This window comes from Passer montanus, unplaced genomic scaffold, assembly GCF_014805655.1.
Source record: "Passer montanus isolate IOZ18808 unplaced genomic scaffold, ASM1480565v1 scaffold64, whole genome shotgun sequence".
Taxonomy (NCBI): domain Eukaryota; kingdom Metazoa; phylum Chordata; class Aves; order Passeriformes; family Passeridae; genus Passer; species Passer montanus.
The window spans coordinates 601,836-615,689 of record NW_024371482.1 but is presented as its reverse complement, the minus strand read 5'-3'; the positions used below and the strand labels follow the sequence as shown (position 1 = coordinate 615,689).

General features: G+C 48.9%; 1 protein-coding gene across 3 annotated transcripts in view; it reads right to left on the bottom strand.

Annotated features, from left to right (window-relative positions):
- The window catches only part of ZHX3 (zinc fingers and homeoboxes 3), a 46,485-nt gene extending 33,846 nt beyond the window's left edge, over positions 1-12,639 (bottom strand). Inside the window, exon 1 of one of the 3 annotated variants that reach the window (XM_039728099.1) lies at positions 12,296-12,639. The gene's annotated coding sequence lies outside the window, so the exon portion shown is untranslated. Of the gene's footprint in view, positions 1-10,861; positions 10,969-12,295 lie in introns of those variants that run through there. The other 2 variants (XM_039728103.1, XM_039728100.1) reach the window with 2 other exon arrangements.
- Between the last annotated feature and the right edge of the window lie 1,215 nt (positions 12,640-13,854).

Here is a 13,854-nt window from a genome sequence, read left to right as displayed (position 1 = left end):
ATAAATTTAACTGTTAATAAATTTAACTATTATTAGATTAAATTATAATTTAATCTATTATTTGAGAGCAGTAATCATCACTTTCTTCCATATTTTATTCAAGGCCTGATAGGGCTCTGTGTGATTTTCCAGTTGAGGAGACAGAAGAGCACTGGTTTCCCTTTCATCCAAAAATCCCAGGCCTACAGCAGGATGTGGGAAGCTGTGGCTCCGTTCCTGCACTGCCTGGAGGTTTTGGCATCTTTAGCTTCAGCTCCTGCTGGGATATTCTGGGATGGGGAACTCTGTCTGTCCCCTGAGATCTGCTTCCCATGCTGAATACCACATTTAAACTGTCAATACATTCAATAACATGGCTGAACAGTTCCTCTGCCCTCATCTCCAGCCCCTCCCAGCTGCAGTTACTGGTGCCATTCACACAAGGTTTTGTGGGAGCAAAGAGACAACAAAATCAAAAATAAGTTTTTTCCAAAAAAAATTCCCTTTGACAGGCAGCCCTGCCATTAACTCAGGGATAAAAAAAAGCCTGGGAGCCAGCAGTGACAATGCTATTATAATACAAATTATTAATACAAGGGACCTCATTGGTCTCAGCTTCCACATGCAGCTTGCCAAAAACCAAAGGTTCCTATTTTTTGGGGGTTGCACAGACCTTGAAAACTCCACAGTTAACACAGAAAAAACCACACTGACAGTCTTTACTGTCCATAATATCATTTTAAGGTGACTTGTCATTTAAACTGTCAGCTTGAAATCTAATCATTTTAGAAAATGAATATAATATTATGTATTACACTCACAGGCTGCAACCACTGCCAAATTCCTCTGACAGTTTTTACAGGATCATAATCACATTCCTTTTTTAATGTTTTATTCTCTTGCTCCTGTGCCAGAGAGATGGGAAGGAGAGTAAATGGCTACTTAAGAACAATGTATGATGGTCCAAACCAAAACTGGAAATGGAGCACAGTACCGTGTCCCCCCTCCTTGGAGATGGGATGCTCAGCAGCCAGAACACTTTTGGACTCTAGCGTGATTTGATTGCAAGTTTTCCCATGAAAAATCCTTTTATTAAAGGAAAACCACTGATAATTGTGAGGCAAACGTAGGAGGACAAGCTTTATGTTTCTGCCATGGAGGAACAGCAAGCTCCTGCAGAGACACAGCTCAAGAGTGGCCACAAAGGGAGCTTCAGGGGGACCCCGAGCAGAGACAAGAGCTGAGCCCAGCAGAGCCCTGCCCCAGAGGCTGCACCTCCTCATCACCACTCCATCTCCTGCTCAGGAACCCTCCTGCCTCTTCTTCTCCTTAAATTCTCCTATTAAGATGGACCAGATGAACAGATCCATCTTCATGCACACCTCGAACGGGGCCAGCCTGAGCAAAGTGCCAGCTGGGTCCCAATCCCAGCTCCTGCAGGGACCTGGCTGGGGCTCAGCCTGGGGACAGTTACACAAAACAAGGATTCTGGCATTTCTTAGCTGAACTTCAATGTCTTTTTTTTCTTCCCCCCCAAAAAATGCCTGGAGCATAACAGTGCTTGTTTGTACAAAGAGGAGAGACAAAACTGTCTAGAAATGGAAGCAAAACCTGATTCATCCAAATTAATGGGCAAATTTTACAACATGAAAAATGTTGGGTTTTTCTTTTTTGCCTGCAAGGGCCTTTCTTCTTCTCTCTCTTTTTTTTTTTTTTTTTTTTTCCTTAGGACAATGTTCCCTTACAAAAGCATACTTCTGAAAGCACTTCTCCCGTGAAGCTCCTCTCCAACAGCTACTGTTACAAATCTGTGATAAAAGATGTATTCAGCAGGGTTTGGCACACAAATAGCACCCAAACGGGCACTGCCAAAGCCTTGCAATTTTATCATGAGCTCCAAAATACTTGGAGAGAGAAAAGATGCCCTTGCAGGGAGCAGCAGCATAAGAGAAGCTCCATCTCCTGGGGTCATGAGAACCTCAGATTGATCAGGATAGGGAAAAAAATGCACAATTCTTGAGAAAATTTCTCAAGTAGGAGGGCAAAGTGACCCAGATTTTCAAGGAGTGATGGCCAAGCAGAAGGAACCTTTGAGGAATTGTCACTTGATTTGATCCATCCTCAGGATTTCGCAGTGTCCCACCGGTGACTACCTGTTGGAGGGAACTTCCCAGACCTCTCCAAGAGTTTCTGGACCAACAGGAAGATGTCCAAAGTTATCCCTTAGCATCAGATCAGCCGTCTCACAAACCTCCAACTTAGGCTTGCAAGAGAAATATAAATTGAAATAAAGCCCCACACTGACTCAGCAAGGTTCATCAAACCTGGGGGACACACAGAGCTCCTGATGGGGGACAAGCCTTGGTGGCACAGAGCAGTGGCTCTGCTGCTGCTGCTGTGGAAGTGTGGCTGAGCCCAAACACGAGTGTGTAACACCTACAGGGCACCTCTGCAGGACAGACAGACAGACACACACCCAGCACAAGCACAGCTCCTCTGTCCTGCTGCTCCTCCCTCTGTGCCAGAAACAATCCGTGGCCAAACTGGGCCCAGCATCCACGACATGGGGGAAAAGAAACATCCCAGCAATTAATAGACTTCAGCTGGAATCTCCCAGGAGACAGTATTAAAATGAAGGAGGGAAGAAACAAATAAACAGAGGAGAAAAGAACCAACCTAGCAGTGTCTGCCATGCCAACTTCCAAAGCCAAAAGTCAAGCCCAGGACCCCATGGCACTGTTCCCAGTCTGGGATACTGGGAAACAACCAGGCCAATGCATCTCCCTACCACTCTCTGCCCAAGAATTCCCATTTTCCAGCTTTTCTCCACAACCACAAAGCTCTGGAGGTTTTGTTTCCCTTTAAGAAGCCGAGGTTTTCACTGAAGTCTCTGGTTCTGAGTGCTGGGCTGCAATCCAAGAGCCCCAAGAGCCAGACATCAGGAGGCAGCGATGGGCTGCAGGCGCTGGCCACCAGCCGAAGCCTCTCCAACCAGCTCAGCCGGGGTCTGCATTTGGGAATCCACACTGCTGCAGGCAGGAAGTAGTTCCCAAAATGCAGAGTTTAACCCCAAAGTTGCAAGCACAACTCTCTAACACACCATAAATAACATCACTCTGTACCACGCTCACCAAGTCCAGCTCTGAATCTGGTTCACACATAAAGACACAGAAAACAGAAATATTCTCCCTGATTTCAGTGCCATATTCCCAAGCTGATCCAGAGAACCTATAAAGTCACTAAGCTATAATTAGAGGTTTATTATAAAAGGTGTTTGGGATGCCTGTCAGCACTGAAGGACACTCTGTATTTAAGGTACCCTTAACATACACAGTGGCAGTGGGCCATTTTTTGAGCCTTCATTAAACAAAAAAAGCCAACTTGTTTACTCACCTCAAATGACTTTTCTCAGTCTCTGCTTTGATTTTTTTTTTCAAATCTCTAACTCGATTAATTGCATTTTAAAAAGGCAAAAAGCAAAAGCCATCAGTGAGGTGGCTTAAAACATGCATATTTATCCATAGCTCATGACATGATTGCCAGCTAAATCTTGCTTTTCACACACAAAAAAACCCAACAAACAAACAAACAAACAAAAAACAACAAAAAAAAATTAACTGGGTGCAGAATGTGCATTTTCCTCACTGGTTATTGTAAGGTTGCTGGAATTAGCTTTTTTAAAAAAAAAACAAAACAAAACAACCAAATCAAGTATGGAGGGGAAATGAAACAATGTGATTCTTCTTTGAGACAGTCTCTAACATTAGGAAAACATGCCAAGAAAATCCCATAGTGCTCCACTTGCAGACCTTCCCACAGCACACCAAGCTTGAATTGATAAAACAACAAATTCTGTTTCAAAGCACATAAGCTGGCCTGGCTTTTTCAAATTGTTTTTTAAATAATGTATGACAATAATATCATATGCTAGCATATCCTGAGGCTTTGGGAGGAAGGGAACATGAGTGTCACACACCAGAGATGTCTGTGGTACCTGCTCTCCCTCCTGGCTGTCACTGCCCTGGTTCTGGGCAGGTGTCATTCCCCACAATGGAAACAGGGAGCACATGGCATCACCAGCTTCATGCCAGAATGAGCATTTTACATTAATTAAAAGGTGGCTCTGTCACACATTCCAGGATTTCTCACCATTGCAGCACAGCGTGGACCCACCTCTTGTATGCCTAGGGTTTCAGCAGACCATCCCTGCACTTCTAAATGAAAAATGTTAATCCTACAAGCACCGAGCTATCACAACTTCACAAATGTTCCTAAAATTGAGTTTAAACTGGAATGAAGAAGCATCTCTAAAGTGATGCTCTGGTCCAACAGTTGGTAGCAGCATCACCTGTGCTTTGCTGTTGGAAAACAAGCCCTGAGGGTGAGGTGGCCATGGCCACGAGGGGAAAAACATCATTAGGAGATAAAATCATTTCTGCTAATCCTGACTGTGAACTCAGGTGGGTAATTAGACCAGCTGCCAGGTACAGCTCTGCAGAGGTGACCTTTCCTTGTGCTGTCTGGGTGTGACACCATGGAGCTATCAAGGCTGAGACAGGATTTCTGCCTCCTCCAAACACCACCCACCTTTGAGGCAGAACCAGACAAAAAAAAAAGCAGGAGAGGAAGGCAGAGCAGAGCAGGGCTGCAGATCCCTGTGCCAAGAGGGTGTGCAGCTCCTGGATGCTCTGAAATCACCCCTTCCCAAACACCAATTCCCATCTCTCCCTCCAAAACACAAGAACAAAATATTTGGGAGCTGGATGGATGCACACTAAATATATTTCACTACTAATGACCATATTTCACTACTACTCCAGTGGACTTGTTTTTGCATCTTGTAGCAAGGCACGACTGCAAGGGAATGTTTTCCTCTACTAGAAAACTATTTACTGTTAGACACCTACATGAAATTATGGATATTTGACTTACAATTGTATTTCTCTTCTCACAAAAAAACAGGTGAAATTGAGCTACTTGGTTGTAAAATTAGCAATACTTAGCAGAAGACTATTTACTGTTAGACACCTACATAAAATTATGGATATTTGACTTACAATTCTATTTCTCTTCTCAAAAAAAACAGGTGAAATTGAGCTACTTGGTTGTAAAATTAGCAATACTTAGTTGCTAATTCAGATCCAAGAACCTCCCTCTGCTCTTTTTTCTAATCACATGCAGAACAGCTACATTGCACATACCATTTTTCGCTACATTGAGCCTGACGAAAATTTAAGACTTCCTCCCCACCCCGTCTTCTTTTTAATGGGAGATGTGATTATTGAAATTAATTCAGAAAACAGTCAGCATTCACCAATCAGCTCAGCAGTTTGGGTTTTCTTCATCTGCTGGTTACATGCTAATTATTGTACTGGTGAGATTATTTCCCATTCACATTTGGAATTTACAACCCAGTAGGGAATTGATTAAATTAGAAGAAAAATAGAAAAAAATAGAGAAAGAAATCAATGACATTTTACATTCAGCATGGGGGTTTTTTTCCCATTTTGTTCCCAGCCTCATGCCTACAATGCCCTGACAGACTCAGCCCCGGCAGAGCAGATGCACAAGGCATTTCCCAGCATTAAGGACTGGAGCAGAAATGAAATCCACAGAGCAGATATTTTAGGAAGGCAATGCAACCTCCCATGTTTATCAACACCTCTGTTGTTCCCCCCATCCTCCACTGCCTCACACCAACCATACCCTTTTGCTGACATTTGCAATTAAGAAGGGGAATCTCCCCACACATGGGAAACGAGCCCCCATTTCCAAGGCCAAGGCTCCAGCAATGCTGGAATGCCCACACAGAGGCAGGAATGATGTCCCCTGCCCCATGAACAGCTCTGGGGGACTTTGGTGGCTTCATCCCCACACCAGGAGAGCACAAGGGACAGAGCAACCCCAGCCCAACAACACCCAGCAGCAAGGACCACCCTAATCTGCTCCCAGGTCTTCCTTACAGAAACCCTTTTTTCAGAGATACTCAGCAGAGAGATCCCTAATTTCACTACTGCATCTCAAATACTATTTACCATCTCATTTCACCTGGACTGGCATAACAATATTGTCAACAGCAGGGCTTTGAGCACACAAGGGATGCAGTGTTTGCCTGTCAGTGCTGTTTATTTGTGGTTACCCCTCAAAGCAAGGCTGCTTCTCACCTCCACCCTCTCCATTCCAACCATCCCCTTGAAAACTAAAACAAAAAACAAAACCACAAACCAAAAACATATTAAATTAAAAAAAAACAATCAAAATCTATCCTAGGTGCCAGAGAAGATCAAAGTAGGAGCACGAAGGCTTTAAAATTCCTTTAAACACCCCAATCTCCTGATTGTCACAAACTGCTCAGCACCCACAAGCTGCTCAGAAATCTAAATCCTGTTTTACAAGAAAAACAATGTCCTGCAATGCCAAAGGGAAACACACAGGTGACCCCACAGCAGAAAATAAGATTGAAAAAACACATTTAAAAAGCTGACAAAGAAAGAGAAAGATGCCAGGAAAATCAGGAGAGCAGAGAGTAGCAAAAGATCTTGGAAAAGGGTTAGGAGCAGGTGGACACACAGTGACTGCTCACAGGAGAGGGGTTTTGTAAAATTAACCCCCAGTACACCAACTCAAATGATACCTCCTCCACAGAACCTTCATTTCTAGTGCTCTAATCAGCAGTACTGTGCTCCCAGGGACAAATTTCCAACCTCCAGGAATTATGCTGGCACGTAACACAGCAACCACAGCTCAGCACAGGCTGGCAGAGCAGGACAACACCACCAAAGCAGACAGAACAAGAGAGGGAAAACAACTGAAAACAAAGGACCTGCAAACCTGCAGCAGTTGCTACATCATCCTCAGACTCTGTCTTTCCTGCCTGTAAAGGAACATGGAGATGCCAGACATGGGAGCAGGGAGTGCTGGCTGCCATTTAAAACATCTGCTGCACTTCCCAGCGCATGCAGGGCTGGGGGAGCGAAGCCCAACAGGTGGATTATGATCTAAATTAAATATTCACATCATTTGCTTGCTCACAGCTCAGACCACAGCCTGCCTCCCCTGTGCCAGCACAGCTGAGGGGGTCTGTGCTTGGATTTTTGGGTTTAAGTCAGCTCTGCCTCTATAAAACAGAGACACTCCCCTTCTCTTAAATGTTTTCTGACGTGGAAATGATTCCTAGCAAAGAAAGAAAGAGCAGGATACGTTTCAGAAGGGGAGCCTGCTTTTACATCCTGTTTAACAAATCAAAGCACAGCACAGAGCAGGCTTGCACAACCCCCGGCACAGGTCAGGCTGATCTGTCTCCAAGGGCCACCCCACACCCAGGAAACAATGTAAGAGCCAATTAACCTTTAATGCAAAGTGTAAACACCTGTCTTAGCAGGGCTGTGAAAAATGGCATCACATTCACCCTTCAAGGCCTCCAAAGCCACCTGCTCAAGGTGCTGGTTGAGAGGTGACCACAGCCTGAAGGCTGCAGGCTGTAAGAGAAAGCCCAGTGCTTTCCATCACTGGAAGCTGGAATGATCCTTGTGCTTCCCATGCCCCAGGGAAGGACCTGGAGGCACCAGGAGGGTCTCCAGCCACTGCAGCCTGCCCTGAGTACAAGCATGAGGAGCCAGAAGTCCCAGGACCTGGAGGCACCAGGAGGGTCTCCACTGCAGCCTGCCCTGAGTACAAGCATGAGGAGCCAGAAGTCCATTTGGATCCTTCGCACAGAGAGCCAAGACTTCAGTTCATTACATATGCTACACATCAAAAAGCATCCAAGACAACCCCATCTCAAACATCCTCCTGCACAAAGTACACTCCAAGTACTCCAGTGCACTCCAGCACAGACCCTTGCTACTCCTACACTGAGAACACCTGGAGATGAAGAGCTCTAAGATCAAGTAGCCAAGACTTCAAGACTAATTTTGGTCCTCTTAACTAAACTCTTCACTTTTACCATTTTAAGAGCAGGCAAGAAGTTTCAATCCCTCTTTAAAGAAGAATGCCAACTGATCCCTGATTATATGAGGAAGACAGGAGCTCCATGAGACAGCAGGACACAAGCTTTTGGCAGTAACTGCCCTCTCCATCTGTGGGATAACCCAAGCAATGAATTTACTTTCCAAAAGGACACCAGCAATGCCACGGCTGAGGCTTTAGGACAGGAAAGCAAGACACCAGAATGGCCATTTTGTTGAGCTTTGCTGTATTCTGGGAGCTTTGTTTTTAAATTCATTGCAGCAGCTGGCCCACCACTGACCTGAAACTCTTTTGGAAAACAAATAATATCTTCACAGTGGAGAAGCATCTGGATGTAAAGAAAAAAGTGTCACAGCTTCCTATTTACAGCACTGCAATTGTAGAGCACAAGCCCACAGAATATGCACAGACTTCCAGATGGAGAGAGGGACAGGACTGATTACATACAATTATTAATGCGTGTCCCTACACCACTGGACAAAAAGAACTGAATGTGCTTAGGAAGAAACAAAGCAGTGAAAAATAAAATGACTACCCATTGAAGTATTTGTGCAACACTGGCATGACACCTTAGGGAAATAAATATTTGCTTGACCTATTTCCAAAAGAGAAGTTTTTTATAAGTCCCATGAAAACCTCTTTATTTACTGAGGCATGAGAGCAGAGCATTTGCAAGCATCCCGCACACCGAGCCATGTTCCAGGAGCAACTGACTCCCTTCTTATCCTTCCCAGAGGAGCAAACTTTACACCAGTGGGGCAAAATCAGCCTGAAAACAACATCAAGGCACTTCTTCAGGAGAAGAAGAGTTAAACAACACCGACACAAATAGCAATGAGCCACCTTGCCCCACTGGAAGCTGCTTTCTACTGATCCATCTGCCTGTTGCTCAGTGAATTTTTGAGTGCTCACACTTCAAACCTGTGCCACCCAGGCTCTTCATTGAGGAGCCAGGCACTAGAGCTCATTCCCTCACCCTAGTCCTGACTCTCAAGCATCTCTGTATTAAAATTAAATAATAATTTTTAAAAAGCTTTTCCCCTTTCCCCCCAAGCAGCCCAGCAGGCAGGGAAGCCCCATCACCCAGACTGAATTTTCTGAGTATTACTGGGCAGGAGTGTGGGTGGAGCTATAATGGAAACTTTTGCAACCTCAACACCATGTTATTTCATTTTTTTTCCCCAAGCAAGTGCTAAAACACATGAGGGACCTGGCTGGAAGAGCAAGGGCAGCACTCGCCTGCAGTAGGAGGGACCTTACAGATGCCATGACTGCAACTGGACACACAGTTTAGAAGGCTCATTGTCCAATTTTTCTATTTCTAATTAAAAAAAAAAAGGTAGGAATAAGAGGTGAAGAGCACACAGATCAAAGGGAGTCCAGATAAATGTCCCCTTATTGTGCCTGTAGAACAAGAAGAGGGCACCCTCATAGTGTCCCTCTGAATGGGCAGAGGAAAGAGAAACCACAAAGCCTTTGAAGGACGTGAGAGCATCCTCCACGTGGAGATGAGCCACGGCTGCCATGGCTGTGACTGCTCTGGTGACAACCCAGCTGCCTGGGCTCTGCTCTTGTGCCACGTGTCATCACCAGCTCCTGAGCTCCACCACAGTCCACCCCAAGCAGGCCTTCCCAGGCACTTCAGCAAGCTCGCTCCATTTGCATTTTAAGCATTGTTATTTAGAACATTTGTCAAAAGGAAAAAAAAAAAAGAAAGAGAAAAAGCAAACAAACAAAGGAGGGAAGAAGCACAAGACTTCTTCCTTTATAATTAGAAGCATCACCCCACTCTACAGAAGCAGAAGAGTCATCACAGCTGCCGGAGGGAGCGAGGCTGCTGACCTTCAGCACAAAGACCATCAGGCACCAGCAAGCAGGACCTTCTCCAAAACAGCCTCCATGGCAGGGCTAGACTCATTCCACCTGCAGCAGGTGTTTTAGTTATTGACATAATCCTCCTGATCTCTTATGGAGTTAATGCAAAGAGACAGACAACTCAGCATGATTCTGTGTCTGCAGGGGGAAAATCACCCTTAGGATGAGCAGGGTGGGGGGAACCTGGACCTGGCTCTGGGCTCCTGCAATCCCAACAAAATCCCTCTATTCCAGGGTGACCCCAGCCCCCTGCAAGAATGAGGAAAACGATAATTTACATTAGCTGTGAGCAAACCAAGGACCTCTCCATGGGGTGAACCTCCCTCATGCTTTTTTTACATGCAAATGAGGTGGAAAACCAGAAAGGAATAATAATATCAGGCAAGGGAAGCAAGGGACCCATTGGAGCAACAAGCCAGCCCTAGGGGGGTTAACTTGCACAAGCCGGGGGGGCTGAGCAGGATGGGGGGAGATGTCTGCTCCCCCCTTCTGCCTTTTGTTTGCACAGGTTTCTACAGACTCCCAGTTGTTTGTCTCCATTCCCAACAGTTTTCAGGGGGAGCTGATGCCCTGTCTGCCGTCAGCCCAGTCGCTGGAGGGAATGAATGTGAGCGGGTCTTGCAGGGCTCACCACAGCCCAGATGTTGTCCCACATTCAGGAATAGCAAGAGATGCACCTGTGTGGTAGCCTGGCACAAAGCAGCGGGATCCTGGTGCCCAGAAACCTGGGGCAGGTGCCGTGGGACCAAGGCACAGCCGTGCCCTGCAGAAACGCTGCCTCCAGACCTGTCCCACCACACAGACAGGGAAAGGCTGCACAAGGCACGGACACAGGCCCGTGTCGCCGGGCTGGACTGCAAACCCAAGGTGCAGATAATTCCAGGAGCCACAAGACGAGCTGTTTTTACATAGTAGCACCATAGTAACCAAAGCAGAGGGAAAAGCTGGCATACACCAGGGGACAGCCTTTTTGGAGAGGAGGAGCAGGAGGGAGGTCTAAATAGAAGGAAAACCCTGCAGAGCAAGGAGACACACTTACATAAAGGAGAACTGGAGGCACACTGCTGTTGAAATCTCCCCACGCTGACAACCCAGATGGCTCTCAGTACCAGCCTGGCTCACCTGCTCCAGGCTGTGAGCACCGCCTGCATCCAGCCCTGTGCCTCCCCGATGAAAGCCAGCAGTCCCCATGGGGCTGGTTTCACTTGGCTTTACAACAAGGAATTTATTGATAGCGATGTGCTCCCACGAGTGACTTCAGGGCTTCAAGTTACTACAGCTTTTCTACAGTAGCAAGAATTGCGGAGGCTGAGCCCTGTCAGAAAAACCTATGCTAAACCCCAACCCATCTATAATATAATTAACACCAGCTACAGATTCGGCTGTATCTGAAGCAAATCAGATCCAACAGCCTCCTCTTTCCCTCCCCCAAAGGTGGGTCAGGACTCCAGAACTGTGTGGGCATCTGTGTGCTGTGAGTTACTGGGATGCACTAAGAGGAAACAATAAACAGACTGGAACAGTCTGCTCCCTCTTCTCAGCTACGTTGTAAAATACATCAAGGTCACAGACCCAACCTAGTTAATAGAAGTTATCATTAAATTGCTGTTTTCTTTTACGGTAAATAAAACGCATCTGAGCATCTGGGTGGTTTTCCCTTCCTCTTCATCTCTTAAAGAGAGATTAGTTTAGAATAAGCTGTTCCAGATAATGAAGTAAACTTCTGGCTTCCTATCCATGGAGAAGTGCTCCTCAGGACACTATGATCCTTGTTTGGGGACTGCAGCCAGAATAGGTGGTTGGAGAGAAGAGCAGGGAAATCCTCCCTGTGCAACTGGAGCCACCCTACAGCACTGTGCAGAGAGAAAGCCCAAGGCTGGCTGGGCAGAGTTCATGCCTTTAGTGGGCAGAAATGGGAAAAAACAGACCAAGAAAGGCTTGTATATGAGATGTTCAAGGTATGTCGCATGGCCTTACAAGACACATCACCTACCACTCTCCCAAAAGCTTCCCACCAGGTAATCAGAGTAGCAGAGAACTCCTTTGAAAAATCGTATTCTCTGAGATTTGGGGGTGCAACAAAGCGTGCCCTGAGCAGCACGATGGGGCACTTCTCACACAGGCCAGCGTGCCAAGCCAATGTGACACCCGAGCGGCACAAACCCAGTCTCCACCTTGGACCCACATCCTATCCAAAGGGCCATCCCTGCTCCAAATCCACCTCTGGCAGCGGAGAGGCCTCGCTCTGCTGGCACCTGGCCCCACGCCCGCCTGCCCCCGCAGGAGCCCTGCCTGGGAGCTGGCACAGCCCGGGCAGGACTTTACCCGGCAGCCCGGAGTGCGAGGTTAAACCACTGTCCCCAGCCAGGCAAGCAAAGCACCGAGCGGGAAATGTGGGGTTTAGTCCCGGCTCCGCCGCAGATTTCCTGTGCGGCCTCGGGCTCGTCACTCAGCGGCCGCTCAGCTTTCCTACCTGTGAGCAGGGAGATGCCGTCTGCTCTCATCCCGGTTTGTCCCGAGCAGCGGCACTTTAAACCTGGCACTGCCGCAACACCCACAGCTCCAAAATTCCCCACTGCGAGCAACCCTCCAAGCCCCGGCTGCGACACGAGTGGGGTCTGCTGCCCGCAGAGCGAGCAGCTAGTGAGGGCTAGAAAAAAGCACTTTTCTTCCTCTAAAAACCCAGACTAAAAAACAACCCAGACCAGCCGGGGGAGAGGGGTTCCGAGCCGCCCCACGCAGCCGAGTGGGTCCCGGGCCGCCCCACGCCGCCGGGTGCTCACGCCGCGCTCCCACAGCGGCGGGACCCGATTTCTAACTGGGTTTATTTCAATTTTAATTGCGGGCGAGCCCAGGGCAGCGCGGCCCCGGCGGGCGCGACACACACCGGCATCAGCCGGGCTCCATCGCCGGGCGGGGGGGCGCTGACGTCACCGCAGCCGGCCGGAGCGCGCGTGCGCGCGGGGGACACCCGGGTGGGTCGGGGCAGTCCCGGGACCGGCACCGGGACTGGGATCGGGGTTGGTCACCGGGACTGGGATCTAGACAGGGATCGGGACTGGGCACCGAAACTGGGATCTGGACGGGTCACCGGGACTGGTCACCGGGTCTGGGATCTGGGATCGGGGTTGGTCACTGGGTCTGGGATATGGACCGGGATCGGGACTGATCACCGGGACTGGGATCGGGGTTGGTCACTGGGTCTGGGATCGGAACTGGGATCGGGTCTGGTCACCGGGAGTGGGATCTGGACCGGGATCGGGATCGGTCACCGGGACTGGGATCTGGGATCTGGACCGGGATCGGTCAGCGGGACTGGAGTCTGGACAGGGCACCGAAACTGGGATCTGGAACGGGATCGGTCAGCGGGACTGGGATCTGGACCGGGACCGGGCACCGGGGCGTGCGGCGAGCGCCTGCACCGGGCTTTGCCCCGAGTGCTCGCAGCAGCCCCCGGGCGCCCGAGGGGTGCGCGTCCCGGGGAGCAGCCCCGAACACGCGGAGGGTGCTGCGGAGCGTGCGGCCGGGGCCGGGCCCGGCGCGGAGCACACCGGCCCCGCTGTTCCCCCCGCTCCCGCAGGGAGCTGACCCGGCCCAGAGGGTGACCAGTGCGCTCGGTCCGCGGTCTCGGTCAGCGTTGTCAGGAACCGCGGGCGGCTCGGGGCGGGCAGCCCTGCATGGGTGGTTGGTGGCTGGAAGCCCCCAGAGCCTTCCCTTTCCCAGCCGCTGTCCCCCGGCCGGTGGGGCTGTTCCAGGACGGGAAGCTGCTGCGGGCGGGGGGCTCAGGGGTGAGCTGGACCCCAGAGCTGCTGTCTGCCCCCCGGCACTCCCCGGGCTGGAGAGGTGCTTGGGGTGCCCAAACCGCTGCACCCCAAGGCTTTGGTAGCGTCACTCCCGCCTGCTGTGAGCAGGTCAGGAATGAACCGAGCACCAACTAGTTCCTTTAAATAAAGTGTGTCTTGGAAAGATCTTGTCTTGAAATCAGACACCAGCTTTGGACAAAAGATAAAAGATTTTCCAGTTGCCTAAATG